Source organism: Chiloscyllium punctatum, chromosome 18 (assembly GCF_047496795.1).
Source record: "Chiloscyllium punctatum isolate Juve2018m chromosome 18, sChiPun1.3, whole genome shotgun sequence".
In the NCBI taxonomy this organism is placed as follows: domain Eukaryota; kingdom Metazoa; phylum Chordata; class Chondrichthyes; order Orectolobiformes; family Hemiscylliidae; genus Chiloscyllium; species Chiloscyllium punctatum.
In genome coordinates, this window is record NC_092756.1 from 50289308 (window position 1) to 50303926 (window position 14619).

General features: G+C 46.4%; 10 non-coding genes across 10 annotated transcripts; all 10 read left to right on the plus strand.

Annotated features, from left to right (window-relative positions):
* The first annotated feature begins 323 nt into the window (after nt 1-323).
* trnav-uac (transfer RNA valine (anticodon UAC)) lies at nt 324-396 on the plus strand. Its single transcript has one exon. It is a non-coding gene; the product is annotated as a tRNA-Val (tRNA).
* Nucleotides 397-2056: 1660 nt separating this feature from the next.
* On the plus strand, nt 2057-2138 carry trnal-aag (transfer RNA leucine (anticodon AAG)). Its single transcript has one exon. It is a non-coding gene; the product is annotated as a tRNA-Leu (tRNA).
* A 1125-nt stretch (nt 2139-3263) lies between these two features.
* trnav-uac (transfer RNA valine (anticodon UAC)) lies at nt 3264-3336 on the plus strand. Its single transcript has one exon. It is a non-coding gene; the product is annotated as a tRNA-Val (tRNA).
* A 1660-nt stretch (nt 3337-4996) lies between these two features.
* On the plus strand, nt 4997-5078 carry trnal-aag (transfer RNA leucine (anticodon AAG)). Its single transcript has one exon. It is a non-coding gene; the product is annotated as a tRNA-Leu (tRNA).
* A 1125-nt stretch (nt 5079-6203) lies between these two features.
* On the plus strand, nt 6204-6276 carry trnav-uac (transfer RNA valine (anticodon UAC)). Its single transcript has one exon. It is a non-coding gene; the product is annotated as a tRNA-Val (tRNA).
* Nucleotides 6277-7936: 1660 nt separating this feature from the next.
* On the plus strand, nt 7937-8018 carry trnal-aag (transfer RNA leucine (anticodon AAG)). The gene has a single exon. It is a non-coding gene; the product is annotated as a tRNA-Leu (tRNA).
* Nucleotides 8019-9143: 1125 nt separating this feature from the next.
* On the plus strand, nt 9144-9216 carry trnav-uac (transfer RNA valine (anticodon UAC)). The gene has a single exon. It is a non-coding gene; the product is annotated as a tRNA-Val (tRNA).
* Nucleotides 9217-10876: 1660 nt separating this feature from the next.
* Nucleotides 10877-10958, plus strand: trnal-aag (transfer RNA leucine (anticodon AAG)). The gene has a single exon. It is a non-coding gene; the product is annotated as a tRNA-Leu (tRNA).
* Nucleotides 10959-12083: 1125 nt separating this feature from the next.
* On the plus strand, nt 12084-12156 carry trnav-uac (transfer RNA valine (anticodon UAC)). Its single transcript has one exon. It is a non-coding gene; the product is annotated as a tRNA-Val (tRNA).
* Nucleotides 12157-13816: 1660 nt separating this feature from the next.
* On the plus strand, nt 13817-13898 carry trnal-aag (transfer RNA leucine (anticodon AAG)). Its single transcript has one exon. It is a non-coding gene; the product is annotated as a tRNA-Leu (tRNA).
* The last annotated feature ends 721 nt before the right edge of the window (nt 13899-14619 follow it).

The following is a 14619-nucleotide window of genomic DNA, read 5'->3' on the forward strand; positions in this document are numbered from 1 at the left end:
AGGAAGTCGTTCGTTTCTGCAGTGTTTCACAATGCTACCTTTCCCGTGAGCAGTCGAACAGACGAAAAGATTTTGCCACAGACTGCGACGGTAAGCTCCGCAAAAACGTAATTCTTTAAAGCAGGTGTAAGCGACACAACGTTATTGGGGTACACCGCGTGGAAACAGATACTTCGGTGTATCTCGTCCATGCTCACCACATAGCCAAAATTAAACAAGTCCCATTAAACAACGAGCTAACGGAAACAGAAAGGTGAAAGGTCGAATGGCTTCAACTTTCAGTGCTGGATGCCACTGAGCTGCAGCGGGGACGACCGAGGCTTGTTTCTGTAGTGTAGTGGTCATCACGTTCGCCTTACACGCGAAAGGTCCCCAGTTCGAAACTGGGCAGAAACTGCTTTGCTCTTCAACTGCAGCCTTTGACATCGACAAGAACGGAGCTTTCTTGCTTGCTTTCCCATGTGCAAACCTGCCTTCGAGTTTGCTCGAAAAAATAATCGCTCGTAGTGCAATGCAATGCCGCTCCGTTTAATTACTGTGCAAAAGCATTGTAAAGTTTTTCTCCAACCTGATTCTGATCATATGCCATTCTGTTTGAGAGTGTAGTTACCCCCTTCTGATCCTTCCACGAAAAGCATTACCGCATTCGCATTCCTTGCGCAGGCGGCCCGGTTCAAAGACAGGGAAGAAGCTGATGTGCTGGTGTCACAGTGCACCACGGATTCCTCAACTAGTCTGTCTGTCAAATGTATCCCAAAGTCGTCTCTGAAAGACCTCATTTGGAAGGTGTCTGTCGTTATTCAACGTGTGAGAATTGGCACCAGAGGTCCTGAATCATGTTTTGGAGCAGTTCGCACGTTAGTGGCTCATTCAATCAGCAACAGCAATGAAAGAAATTCCACTCTCAGAGGAACCTCTGGACCTGTGCTTTCATAGCGTCGCTAGTATTAAGGTGCGCCCCGAGATCTAAGCCAGGTTGGAACGGAAACGGAGGAATCGACAGAGAGGCTACAGAATGACATCGCATCCATTTGGTTTTCATTAAATCACTGACGAGCAGGAAAATGTAAACGGGGAGGGCGAGTGGGGAAGTGAGGCAGTTGCAGCTCTGGAGAAAGTCCTTCGTTGTGATTCACTCAGCAACCAGAGACGTGACGGTGACTCAGGCGTGAGAGCTCTTCACATCGTGAACAAAAAGCAATCAAGGGCAGTTAGCACCTCTTCCGGAGTGGGGGTGGGGTGAGGTAATTACCTTTTGACTTCTGTTACTATGTTCGGAAACTGCCTTTTGGATTGAGGTGAAGAGAAACTGCATTTCTAAAAAGCACCATGGAACTTGTTAAACTTTATTGAGTCGCTTATTCTCATCGATTCCCACACAGGTTTCCAACTCAGTTGGTATCCATGAGGCTCATGTCCAGGTGCAATCTGCAGCAAATTGCACGGTAAGGTAAAAGGCAAGGAAAGTGGCATCTCGAACCGGCCCCGAGGTCAGACCTTCCTCACAATGTAATCTGTCCTTCTCGGATTGTAATGCTACCTCCGGTTTTAGGGTGGAACATTCTTTGGGAACCTTATTCTGCAAAACAGACACAGTGACTGAAACTATGCTGCACGGTATGATTTGGGACACGGCCTGCTCAGCTTTGTGCATTTCCCCTGTAGTCCGGTGTGTTTCATGTTCCGTGTAAACGTGAAAGTTGTCCTGTTTCGAGCAATGGGTGAAATCATTGAGCAAAGCAAGAATCGAAATTGCAGTAATGTCAAGTAGCTCATGGTAATTTGACCCAATCATAATCGATCATATATTCTCACGCACTCACAGATACATCTGTAGCTGAATCGAAGTCTGAGAAGATAGACTCAGTTTACCAGTGATTTTTGTCTGGATTGATGGGCTATCGTTAACTGCTGAGAAATTGATATTGTAGACGGGCACATCCCAGCAGCTGTGCGAGTCGGAGAGGGATCATGGAACCCTTTTCACGTGAGTTTACATCTGTTGTTATGCAGGAACACAATTGGAAGTGCAAGAAAATGGAGTCGTGGGCGTGTTGGTAGTGTGGCCGAGCGGTCTAAGGCGCTGGATTAAGCCTCCAGTCTCGTCAGAGGCGTGGGTTCGAATCCCACCGCTGCCATTTCTGCGGAGCAGCTAGTTTAAATGCTGTTTCGATCCCCTGCGGCATTTCTGTTTAAAACAGAAGCAAAGTGAGTTTGCTTCCCGGGGAATTGATTGTGGTGTTGGTAAGTGCCGAATTTTCCAAAGTGTCTGTGCTGTCATGCTCGTGTTCGCCTCCCGCGCGGAAAATCGCCAGCGGCTCTACTCTTGCTTTCTGTTCCAGGCAAGTTGAGCTTTTACTGGAACCGAATGGAGACTGGTATTTCATCGTTGTTGCGAAACAGAGTCCTACGGTGACTCGACTCGTCGTTATTTGGTTTTCTGGCCAATGAGAAAATCGTTCCAATGTATTTCGATGTCATATGTTATTGAATTTCTCCCACTTCCTTCATTTCAGTCCTGGAGTCATCGGAAGGGAAAGGTAATCTAATCGAGACTGTGATTGGTGAAATTCACTTTTTATGGCCCATTCTTATTATGTTCTTTTCTTGTCTCTTTGCAGCATTGTCTGGGAAGTGGTGGTGCACTCAGGCTCCAGTATGTTTGAAAGAGTAGTTTGGAATTGCCCTGTTGTTAGTTGTGTGATTACGTTATGGCTCATGCCCCCTGACTGTCTCACATTTAGCATTCAAGCTCGCTGTGTCTGAAAATGCATTTGGTTTTCCCGTTTTGTTTGTGTTCCGTGTTAAATGCTTTCTGTTTTGCGATTCGCTCAATACATTACGAATTAACAGGGTTTCTGAGGTAACTTCCAGCTGCAAAAATCCTCAACTGAGAATCTGGGAAATTTTCACGGAGTATGGTCAGTCGGAGCAAAAGTAAGGAAGTCGTTCGTTTCTGCAGTGTTTCACAATGCTACCTTTCCCGTGAGCAGTCGAACAGACGAAAAGATTTTGCCACAGACTGCGACGGTAAGCTCCGCAAAAACGTAATTCTTTAAAGCAGGTGTAAGCGACACAACGTTATTGGGGTACACCGCGTGGAAACAGATACTTCGGTGTATTTCTTCCATGCTCACCACATAGCCAAAATTAAACAAGTCCCATTAAACAACGAGCTAACGGAAACAGAAAGGTGAAAGGTCGAATGGCTTCAACTTTCAGTGCTGGATGCCACTGAGCTGCAGCGGGGACGACCTAGGCTTGTTTCTGTAGTGTAGTGGTCATCACGTTCGCCTTACACGCGAAAGGTCCCCAGTTCGAAACTGGGCAGAAACTGCTTTGCTCTTCAACTGCAGCCTTTGACATCGACAAGAACGGAGCTTTCTTGCTTGCTTTCCCATGTGCAAACCTGCCTTCGAGTTTGCTCGAATAAATCGTCGCTCGTAGTGCAATGCAATGCCGCTCCGTTTAATTACTGTGCAAAAGCATTGTAAAGTTTTTCTCCAACCTGGTTCTGATCATATGCCATTCTGTTTGAGAGTGTAGTTACCCCCTTCTGATCCTTCCACGAAAAGCATTACCGCATTCGCATTCCTTGCGCAGGCGGCCCGGTTCAAAGACAGGGAAGAAGCTGATGTGCTGGTGTCACAGTGCACCACGGATTCCTCAACTAGTCTGTCTGTCAAATGTATCCCAAAGTCGTCTCTGAAAGACCTCATTTGGAAGGTGTCTGTCGTTATTCAACGTGTGAGAATTGGCACCAGAGGTCCTGAATCATGTTTTGGAGCAGTTCGCACGTTAGTGGCTCATTCAATCAGCAACAGCAATGAAAGAAATTCCACTCTCAGAGGAACCTCTGGACCTGTGCTTTCATAGCGTCGCTAGTATTAAGGTGCGCCCCGAGATCTAAGCCAGGTTGGAACGGAAACGGAGGAATCGACAGAGAGGCTACAGAATGACATCGCATCCATTTGGTTTTCATTAAATCACTGACGAGCAGGAAAATGTAAACGGGGAGGGCGAGTGGGGAAGTGAGGCAGTTGCAGCTCTGGAGAAAGTCCTTCGTTGTGATTCACTCAGCAACCAGAGACGTGACGGTGACTCAGGCGTGAGAGCTCTTCACATCGTGAACAAAAAGCAATCAAGGGCAGTTAGCACCTCTTCCGGAGTGGGGGTGGGGTGAGGTAATTACCTTTTGACTTCTGTTACTATGTTCGGAAACTGCCTTTTGGATTGAGGTGAAGAGAAACTGCATTTCTAAAAAGCACCATGGAACTTGTTAAACTTTATTGAGTCGCTTATTCTCATCGATTCCCACACAGGTTTCCAACTCAGTTGGTATCCATGAGGCTCATGTCCAGGTACAATCTGCAGCAAATTGCACGGTTAGGTAAAAGGCAAGGAAAGTGGCCTCTCGAACCGGCCCCGAGGTCAGACCTTCCTCACAATGTAATCTGTCCTTCTCGGATTGTAATGCTACCTCCGGTTTTAGGGTGGAACATTCTTTGGGAACCTTATTCTGCAAAACAGACACAGTGACTGAAACTATGCTGCACGGTATGATTTGGGACACGGCCTGCTCAGCTTTGTGCATTTCCCCTGTAGTCCGGTGTGTTTCATGTTCCGTGTAAACGTGAAAGTTGTCCTGTTTCGAGCAATGGGTGAAATCATTGAGCAAAGCAAGAATCGAAATTGCAGTAATGTCAAGTAGCTCATGGTAATTTGACCCAATCATAATCGATCATATATTCTCACGCACTCACAGATACATCTGTAGCTGAATCGAAGTCTGAGAAGATAGACTCAGTTTACCAGTGATTTTTGTCTGGATTGATGGGCTATCGTTAACTGCTGAGAAATTGATATTGTAGACGGGCACATCCCAGCAGCTGTGCGAGTCGGAGAGGGATCATGGAACCCTTTTCACGTGAGTTTACATCTGTTGTTATGCAGGAACACAATTGGAAGTGCAAGAAAATAGAGTCGTGGCCGTGTTGGTAGTGTGGCCGAGCGGTCTAAGGCGCTGGATTAAGGCTCCAGTCTCGACAGAGGCGTGGGTTCGAATCCCACCGCTGCCATTTCTGCGGAGCAGCTAGTTTAAATGCTGTTTCGATCCCCTGCGGCATTTCTGTTTAAAACAGAAGCAAAATGAGTTTGCTTCCCGGGGAATTGATTGTGGTGTTGGTAAGTGCCGAATTTTCCAAAGTGTCTGTGCTGTCATGCTCGTGTTCGCCTCCCGCGCGGAAAATCGCCAGCGGCTCTACTCTTGCTTTCTGTTCCAGGCAAGTTGAGCTTTTACTGGAACCGAATGGAGACTGCTATTTCATCGTTGTTGCGAAACAGAGTCCTACGGTGACTCGACTCGTCGTTATTTGGTTTTCTGGCCAATGAGAAAATCGTTCCAATGTATTTCGATGTCATATGTTATTGAATTTCTCCCACTTCCTTCATTTCAGTCCTGGAGTCATCGGAAGGGAAAGGTAATCTAATCGAGACTGTGATTGGTGAAATTCACTTTTTATGGCCCATTCTTATTATGTTCTTTTTTTGTCTCTTTGCAGCATTGTCTGGGAAGTGATGGTGCACTCAGGCTCCAGTATGTTTGAAAGAGTAGTTTGGAATTGCCCTGTTGTTAGTTGTGTGATTACGTTATGGCTCATGCCCCCTGACTGTCTCACATTTAGCATTCAAGCTCGCTGTGTCTGAAAATGCATTTGGTTTTCCCGTTTTGTTTGTGTTCCGTGTTAAATGCTTTCTGTTTTGCGATTCGCTCAATACATTACGAATTAACAGGGTTTCTGAGGTAACTTCCAGCTGCAAAAATCCTCAACTGAGAATCTGGGAAATTTTCACGGAGTATGGTCAGTCGGAGCAAAAGTAAGGAAGTCGTTCGTTTCTGCAGTGTTTCACAATGCTACCTTTCCCGTGAGCAGTCGAACAGACGAAAAGATTTTGCCACAGACTGCGACGGTAAGCTCCGCAAAAACGTAATTCTTTAAAGCAGGTGTAAGCGACACAACGTTATTGGGGTACACCGCGTGGAAACAGATACTTCGGTGTATTTCTTCCATGCTCACCACATAGCCAAAATTAAACAAGTCCCATTAAACAACGAGCTAACGGAAACAGAAAGGTGAAAGGTCGAATGGCTTCAACTTTCAGTGCTGGATGCCACTGAGCTGCAGCGGGGACGACCTAGGCTTGTTTCTGTAGTGTAGTGGTCATCACGTTCGCCTTACACGCGAAAGGTCCCCAGTTCGAAACTGGGCAGAAACTGCTTTGCTCTTCAACTGCAGCCTTTGACATCGACAAGAACGGAGCTTTCTTGCTTGCTTTCCCATGTGCAAACCTGCCTTCGAGTTTGCTCGAATAAATCATCGCTCGTAGTGCAATGCAATGCCGCTCCGTTTAATTACTGTGCAAAAGCATTGTAAAGTTTTTCTCCAACCTGGTTCTGATCATATGCCATTCTGTTTGAGAGTGTAGTTACCCCCTTCTGATCCTTCCACGAAAAGCATTACCGCATTCGCATTCCTTGCGCAGGCGGCCCGGTTCAAAGACAGGGAAGAAGCTGATGTGCTGGTGTCACAGTGCACCACGGATTCCTCAACTAGTCTGTCTGTCAAATGTATCCCAAAGTCGTCTCTGAAAGACCTCATTTGGAAGGTGTCTGTCGTTATTCAACGTGTGAGAATTGGCACCAGAGGTCCTGAATCATGTTTTGGAGCAGTTCGCACGTTAGTGGCTCATTCAATCAGCAACAGCAATGAAAGAAATTCCACTCTCAGAGGAACCTCTGGACCTGTGCTTTCATAGCGTCGCTAGTATTAAGGTGCGCCCCGAGATCTAAGCCAGGTTGGAACGGAAACGGAGGAATCGACAGAGAGGCTACAGAATGACATCGCATCCATTTGGTTTTCATTAAATCACTGACGAGCAGGAAAATGTAAACGGGGAGGGCGAGTGGGGAAGTGAGGCAGTTGCAGCTCTGGAGAAAGTCCTTCGTTGTGATTCACTCAGCAACCAGAGACGTGACGGTGACTCAGGCGTGAGAGCTCTTCACATCGTGAACAAAAAGCAATCAAGGGCAGTTAGCACCTCTTCCGGAGTGGGGGTGGGGTGAGGTAATTACCTTTTGACTTCTGTTACTATGTTCGGAAACTGCCTTTTGGATTGAGGTGAAGAGAAACTGCATTTCTAAAAAGCACCATGGAACTTGTTAAACTTTATTGAGTCGCTTATTCTCATCGATTCCCACACAGGTTTCCAACTCAGTTGGTATCCATGAGGCTCATGTCCAGGTGCAATCTGCAGCAAATTGCACGGTAAGGTAAAAGGCAAGGAAAGTGGCATCTCGAACCGGCCCCGAGGTCAGACCTTCCTCACAATGTAATCTGTCCTTCTCGGATTGTAATGCTACCTCCGGTTTTAGGGTGGAACATTCTTTGGGAACCTTATTCTGCAAAACAGACACAGTGACTGAAACTATGCTGCACGGTATGATTTGGGACACGGCCTGCTCAGCTTTGTGCATTTCTCCTGTAGTCCGGTGTGTTTCATGTTCCGTGTAAACGTGAAAGTTGTCCTGTTTCGAGCAATGGGTGAAATCATTGAGCAAAGCAAGAATCGAAATTGCAGTAATGTCAAGTAGCTCATGGTAATTTGACCCAATCATAATCGATCATATATTCTCACGCACTCACAGATACATCTGTAGCTGAATCGAAGTCTGAGAAGATAGACTCAGTTTACCAGTGATTTTTGTCTGGATTGATGGGCTATCGTTAACTGCTGAGAAATTGATATTGTAGACGGGCACATCCCAGCAGCTGTGCGAGTCGGAGAGGGATCATGGAACCCTTTTCACGTGAGTTCACATCTGTTGTTATGCAGGAACACAATTGGAAGTGCAAGAAAATGGAGTCGTGGGCGTGTTGGTAGTGTGGCCGAGCGGTCTAAGGCGCTGGATTAAGGCTCCAGTCTCGTCAGAGGCGTGGGTTCGAATCCCACCGCTGCCATTTCTGCGGAGCAGCTAGTTTAAATGCTGTTTCGATCCCCTGCGGCATTTCTGTTTAAAACAGAAGCAAAGCGAGTTTGCTTCCCGGGGAATTGATTGTGGTGTTGGTAAGTGCCGAATTTTCCAAAGTGTCTGTGCTGTCATGCTCGTGTTCGCCTCCCGCGCGGAAAATCGCCAGCGGCTCTACTCTTGCTTTCTGTTCCAGGCAAGTTGAGCTTTTACTGGAACCGAATGGAGACTGGTATTTCATCGTTGTTGCGAAACAGAGTCCTACGGTGACTCGACTCGTCGTTATTTGGTTTTCTGGCCAATGAGAAAATCGTTCCAATGTATTTCGATGTCATATGTTATTGAATTTCTCCCACTTCCTTCATTTCAGTCCTGGAGTCATCGGAAGGGAAAGGTAATCTAATCGAGACTGTGATTGGTGAAATTCACTTTTTATGGCCCATTCTTATTATGTTCTTTTCTTGTCTCTTTGCAGCATTGTCTGGGAAGTGGTGGTGCACTCAGGCTCCAGTATGTTTGAAAGAGTAGTTTGGAATTGCCCTGTTGTTAGTTGTGTGATTACGTTATGGCTCATGCCCCCTGACTGTCTCACATTTAGCATTCAAGCTCGCTGTGTCTGAAAATGCATTTGGTTTTCCCGTTTTGTTTGTGTTCCGTGTTAAATGCTTTCTGTTTTGCGATTCGCTCAATACATTACGAATTAACAGGGTTTCTGAGGTAACTTCCAGCTGCAAAAATCCTCAACTGAGAATCTGGGAAATTTTCACGGAGTATGGTCAGTCGGAGCAAAAGTAAGGAAGTCGTTCGTTTCTGCAGTGTTTCACAATGCTACCTTTCCCGTGAGCAGTCGAACAGACGAAAAGATTTTGCCACAGACTGCGACGGTAAGCTCCGCAAAAACGTAATTCTTTAAAGCAGGTGTAAGCGACACAACGTTATTGGGGTACACCGCGTGGAAACAGATACTTCGGTGTATTTCTTCCATGCTCACCACATAGCCAAAATTAAACAAGTCCCATTAAACAACGAGCTAACGGAAACAGAAAGGTGAAAGGTCGAATGGCTTCAACTTTCAGTGCTGGATGCCACTGAGCTGCAGCGGGGACGACCGAGGCTTGTTTCTGTAGTGTAGTGGTCATCACGTTCGCCTTACACGCGAAAGGTCCCCAGTTCGAAACTGGGCAGAAACTGCTTTGCTCTTCAACTGCAGCCTTTGACATCGACAAGAACGGAGCTTTCTTGCTTGCTTTCCAATGTGCAAACCTGCCTTCGAGTTTGCTCGAATAAATCGTCGCTCGTAGTGCAATGCAATGCCGCTCCGTTTAATTACTGTGCAAAAGCATTGTAAAGTTTTTCTCCAACCTGGTTCTGATCATATGCCATTCTGTTTGAGAGTGTAGTTACCCCCTTCTGATCCTTCCACGAAAAGCATTACCGCATTCGCATTCCTTGCGCAGGCGGCCCGGTTCAAAGACAGGGAAGAAGCTGATGTGCTGGTGTCACAGTGCACCACGGATTCCTCAACTAGTCTGTCTGTCCAATGTATCCCAAAGTCGTCTCTGAAAGACCTCATTTGGAAGGTGTCTGTCGTTATTCAACGTGTGAGAATTGGCACCAGAGGTCCTGAATCATGTTTTGGAGCAGTTCGCACGTTAGTGGCTCATTCAATCAGCAACAGCAATGAAAGAAATTCCACTCTCAGAGGAACCTCTGGACCTGTGCTTTCATAGCGTCGCTAGTATTAAGGTGCGCCCCGAGATCTAAGCCAGGTTGGAACGGAAACGGAGGAATCGACAGAGAGGCTACAGAATGACATCGCATCCATTTGGTTTTCATTAAATCACTGACGAGCAGGAAAATGTAAACGGGGAGGGCGAGTGGGGAAGTGAGGCAGTTGCAGCTCTGGAGAAAGTCCTTCGTTGTGATTCACTCAGCAACCAGAGACGTGACGGTGACTCAGGCGTGAGAGCTCTTCACATCGTGAACAAAAAGCAATCAAGGGCAGTTAGCACCTCTTCCGGAGTGGGGGTGGGGTGAGGTAATTACCTTTTGACTTCTGTTACTATGTTCGGAAACTGCCTTTTGGATTGAGGTGAAGAGAAACTGCATTTCTAAAAAGCACCATGGAACTTGTTAAACTTTATTGAGTCGCTTATTCTCATCGATTCCCACACAGGTTTCCAACTCAGTTGGTATCCATGAGGCTCATGTCCAGGTGCAATCTGCAGCAAATTGCACGGTTAGGTAAAAGGCAAGGAAAGTGGCATCTCGAACCGGCCCCGAGGTCAGACCTTCCTCACAATGTAATCTGTCCTTCTCGGATTGTAATGCTACCTCCGGTTTTAGGGTGGAACATTCTTTGGGAACCTTATTCTGCAAAACAGACACAGTGACTGAAACTATGCTGCACGGTATGATTTGGGACACGGCCTGCTCAGCTTTGTGCATTTCCCCTGTAGTCCGGTGTGTTTCATGTTCCGTGTAAACGTGAAAGTTGTCCTGTTTCGAGCAATGGGTGAAATCATTGAGCAAAGCAAGAATCGAAATTGCAGTAATGTCAAGTAGCTCATGGTAATTTGACCCAATCATAATCGATCATATATTCTCACGCACTCACAGATACATCTGTAGCTGAATCGAAGTCTGAGAAGATAGACTCAGTTTACCAGTGATTTTTGTCTGGATTGATGGGCTATCGTTAACTGCTGAGAAATTGATATTGTAGACGGGCACATCCCAGCAGCTGTGCGAGTCGGAGAGGGATCATGGAACCCTTTTCACGTGAGTTTACATCTGTTGTTATGCAGGAACACAATTGGAAGTGCAAGAAAATGGAGTCGTGGGCGTGTTGGTAGTGTGGCCGAGCGGTCTAAGGCGCTGGATTAAGCCTCCAGTCTCGTCAGAGGCGTGGGTTCGAATCCCACCGCTGCCATTTCTGCGGAGCAGCTAGTTTAAATGCTGTTTCGATCCCCTGCGGCATTTCTGTTTAAAACAGAAGCAAAGTGAGTTTGCTTCCCGGGGAATTGATTGTGGTGTTGGTAAGTGCCGAATTTTCCAAAGTGTCTGTGCTGTCATGCTCGTGTTCGCCTCCCGCGCGGAAAATCGCCAGCGGCTCTACTCTTGCTTTCTGTTCCAGGCAAGTTGAGCTTTTACTGGAACCGAATGGAGACTGGTATTTCATCGTTGTTGCGAAACAGAGTCCTACGGTGACTCGACTCGTCGTTATTTGGTTTTCTGGCCAATGAGAAAATCGTTCCAATGTATTTCGATGTCATATGTTATTGAATTTCTCCCACTTCCTTCATTTCAGTCCTGGAGTCATCGGAAGGGAAAGGTAATCTAATCGAGACTGTGATTGGTGAAATTCACTTTTTATGGCCCATTCTTATTATGTTCTTTTCTTGTCTCTTTGCAGCATTGTCTGGGAAGTGGTGGTGCACTCAGGCTCCAGTATGTTTGAAAGAGTAGTTTGGAATTGCCCTGTTGTTAGTTGTGTGATTACGTTATGGCTCATGCCCCCTGACTGTCTCACATTTAGCATTCAAGCTCGCTGTGTCTGAAAATGCATTTGGTTTTCCCGTTTTGTTTGTGTTCCGTGTTAAATGCTTTCTGTTTTGCGATTCGCTCAATACATTACGAATTAACAGGGTTTCTGAGGTAACTTCCAGCTGCAAAAATCCTCAACTGAGAATCTGGGAAATTTTCACGGAGTATGGTCAGTCGGAGCAAAAGTAAGGAAGTCGTTCGTTTCTGCAGTGTTTCACAATGCTACCTTTCCCGTGAGCAGTCGAACAGACGAAAAGATTTTGCCACAGACTGCGACGGTAAGCTCCGCAAAAACGTAATTCTTTAAAGCAGGTGTAAGCGACACAACGTTATTGGGGTACACCGCGTGGAAACAGATACTTCGGTGTATTTCTTCCATGCTCACCACATAGCCAAAATTAAACAAGTCCCATTAAACAACGAGCTAACGGAAACAGAAAGGTGAAAGGTCGAATGGCTTCAACTTTCAGTGCTGGATGCCACTGAGCTGCAGCGGGGACGACCGAGGCTTGTTTCTGTAGTGTAGTGGTCATCACGTTCGCCTTACACGCGAAAGGTCCCCAGTTCGAAACTGGGCAGAAACTGCTTTGCTCTTCAACTGCAGCCTTTGACATCGACAAGAACGGAGCTTTCTTGCTTGCTTTCCCATGTGCAAACCTGCCTTCGAGTTTGCTCGAATAAATCGTCGCTCGTAGTGCAATGCAATGCCGCTCCGTTTAATTACTGTGCAAAAGCATTGTAAAGTTTTTCTCCAACCTGGTTCTGATCATATGCCATTCTGTTTGAGAGTGTAGTTACCCCCTTCTGATCCTTCCACGAAAAGCATTACCGCATTCGCATTCCTTGCGCAGGCGGCCCGGTTCAAAGACAGGGAAGAAGCTGATGTGCTGGTGTCACAGTGCACCACGGATTCCTCAACTAGTCTGTCTGTCAAATGTATCCCAAAGTCGTCTCTGAAAGACCTCATTTGGAAGGTGTCTGTCGTTATTCAACGTGTGAGAATTGGCACCAGAGGTCCTGAATCATGTTTTGGAGCAGTTCGCACGTTAGTGGCTCATTCAATCAGCAACAGCAATGAAAGAAATTCCACTCTCAGAGGAACCTCTGGACCTGTGCTTTCATAGCGTCGCTAGTATTAAGGTGCGCCCCGAGATCTAAGCCAGGTTGGAACGGAAACGGAGGAATCGACAGAGAGGCTACAGAATGACATCGCATCCATTTGGTTTTCATTAAATCACTGACGAGCAGGAAAATGTAAACGGGGAGGGCGAGTGGGGAAGTGAGGCAGTTGCAGCTCTGGAGAAAGTCCTTCGTTGTGATTCACTCAGCAACCAGAGACGTGACGGTGACTCAGGCGTGAGAGCTCTTCACATCGTGAACAAAAAGCAATCAAGGGCAGTTAGCACCTCTTCCGGAGTGGGGGTGGGGTGAGGTAATTACCTTTTGACTTCTGTTACTATGTTCGGAAACTGCCTTTTGGATTGAGGTGAAGAGAAACTGCATTTCTAAAAAGCACCATGGAACTTGTTAAACTTTATTGAGTCGCTTATTCTCATCGATTCCCACACAGGTTTCCAACTCAGTTGGTATCCATGAGGCTCATGTCCAGGTGCAATCTGCAGCAAATTGCACGGTTAGGTAAAAGGCAAGGAAAGTGGCCTCTCGAACCGGCCCCGAGGTCAGACCTTCCTCACAATGTAATCTGTCCTTCTCGGATTGTAATGCTACCTCCGGTTTTAGGGTGGAACATTCTTTGGGAACCTTATTCTGCAAAACAGACACAGTGACTGAAACTATGCTGCACGGTATGATTTGGGACACGGCCTGCTCAGCTTTGTGCATTTCCCCTGTAGTCCGGTGTGTTTCATGTTCCGTGTAAACGTGAAAGTTGTCCTGTTTCGAGCAATGGGTGAAATCATTGAGCAAAGCAAGAATCGAAATTGCAGTAATGTCAAGTAGCTCATGGTAATTTGACCCAATCATAATCGATCATATATTCTCACGCACTCACAGATACATCTGTAGCTGAATCGAAGTCTGAGAAGATAGACTCAGTTTACCAGTGATTTTTGTCTGGATTGATGGGCTATCGTTAACTGCTGAGAAATTGATATTGTAGACGGGCACATCCCAGCAGCTGTGCGAGTCGGAGAGGGATCATGGAACCCTTTTCACGTGAGTTTACATCTGTTGTTATGCAGGAACACAATTGGAAGTGCAAGAAAATAGAGTCGTGGCCGTGTTGGTAGTGTGGCCGAGCGGTCTAAGGCGCTGGATTAAGGCTCCAGTCTCGACAGAGGCGTGGGTTCGAATCCCACCGCTGCCATTTCTGCGGAGCAGCTAGTTTAAATGCTGTTTCGATCCCCTGCGGCATTTCTGTTTAAAACAGAAGCAAAATGAGTTTGCTTCCCGGGGAATTGATTGTGGTGTTGGTAAGTGCCGAATTTTCCAAAGTGTCTGTGCTGTCATGCTCGTGTTCGCCTCCCGCGCGGAAAATCGCCAGCGGCTCTACTCTTGCTTTCTGTTCCAGGCAAGTTGAGCTTTTACTGGAACCGAATGGAGACTGCTATTTCATCGTTGTTGCGAAACAGAGTCCTACGGTGACTCGACTCGTCGTTATTTGGTTTTCTGGCCAATGAGAAAATCGTTCCAATGTATTTCGATGTCATATGTTATTGAATTTCTCCCACTTCCTTCATTTCAGTCCTGGAGTCATCGGAAGGGAAAGGTAATCTAATCGAGACTGTGATTGGTGAAATTCACTTTTTATGGCCCATTCTTATTATGTTCTTTTTTTGTCTCTTTGCAGCATTGTCTGGGAAGTGATGGTGCACTCAGGCTCCAGTATGTTTGAAAGAGTAGTTTGGAATTGCCCTGTTGTTAGTTGTGTGATTACGTTATGGCTCATGCCCCCTGACTGTCTCACATTTAGCATTCAAGCTCGCTGTGTCTGAAAATGCATTTGGTTTTCCCGTTTTGTTTGTGTTCCGTGTTAAATGCTTTCTGTTTTGCGATTCGCTCAATACATTACGAATTAACAGGGTTTC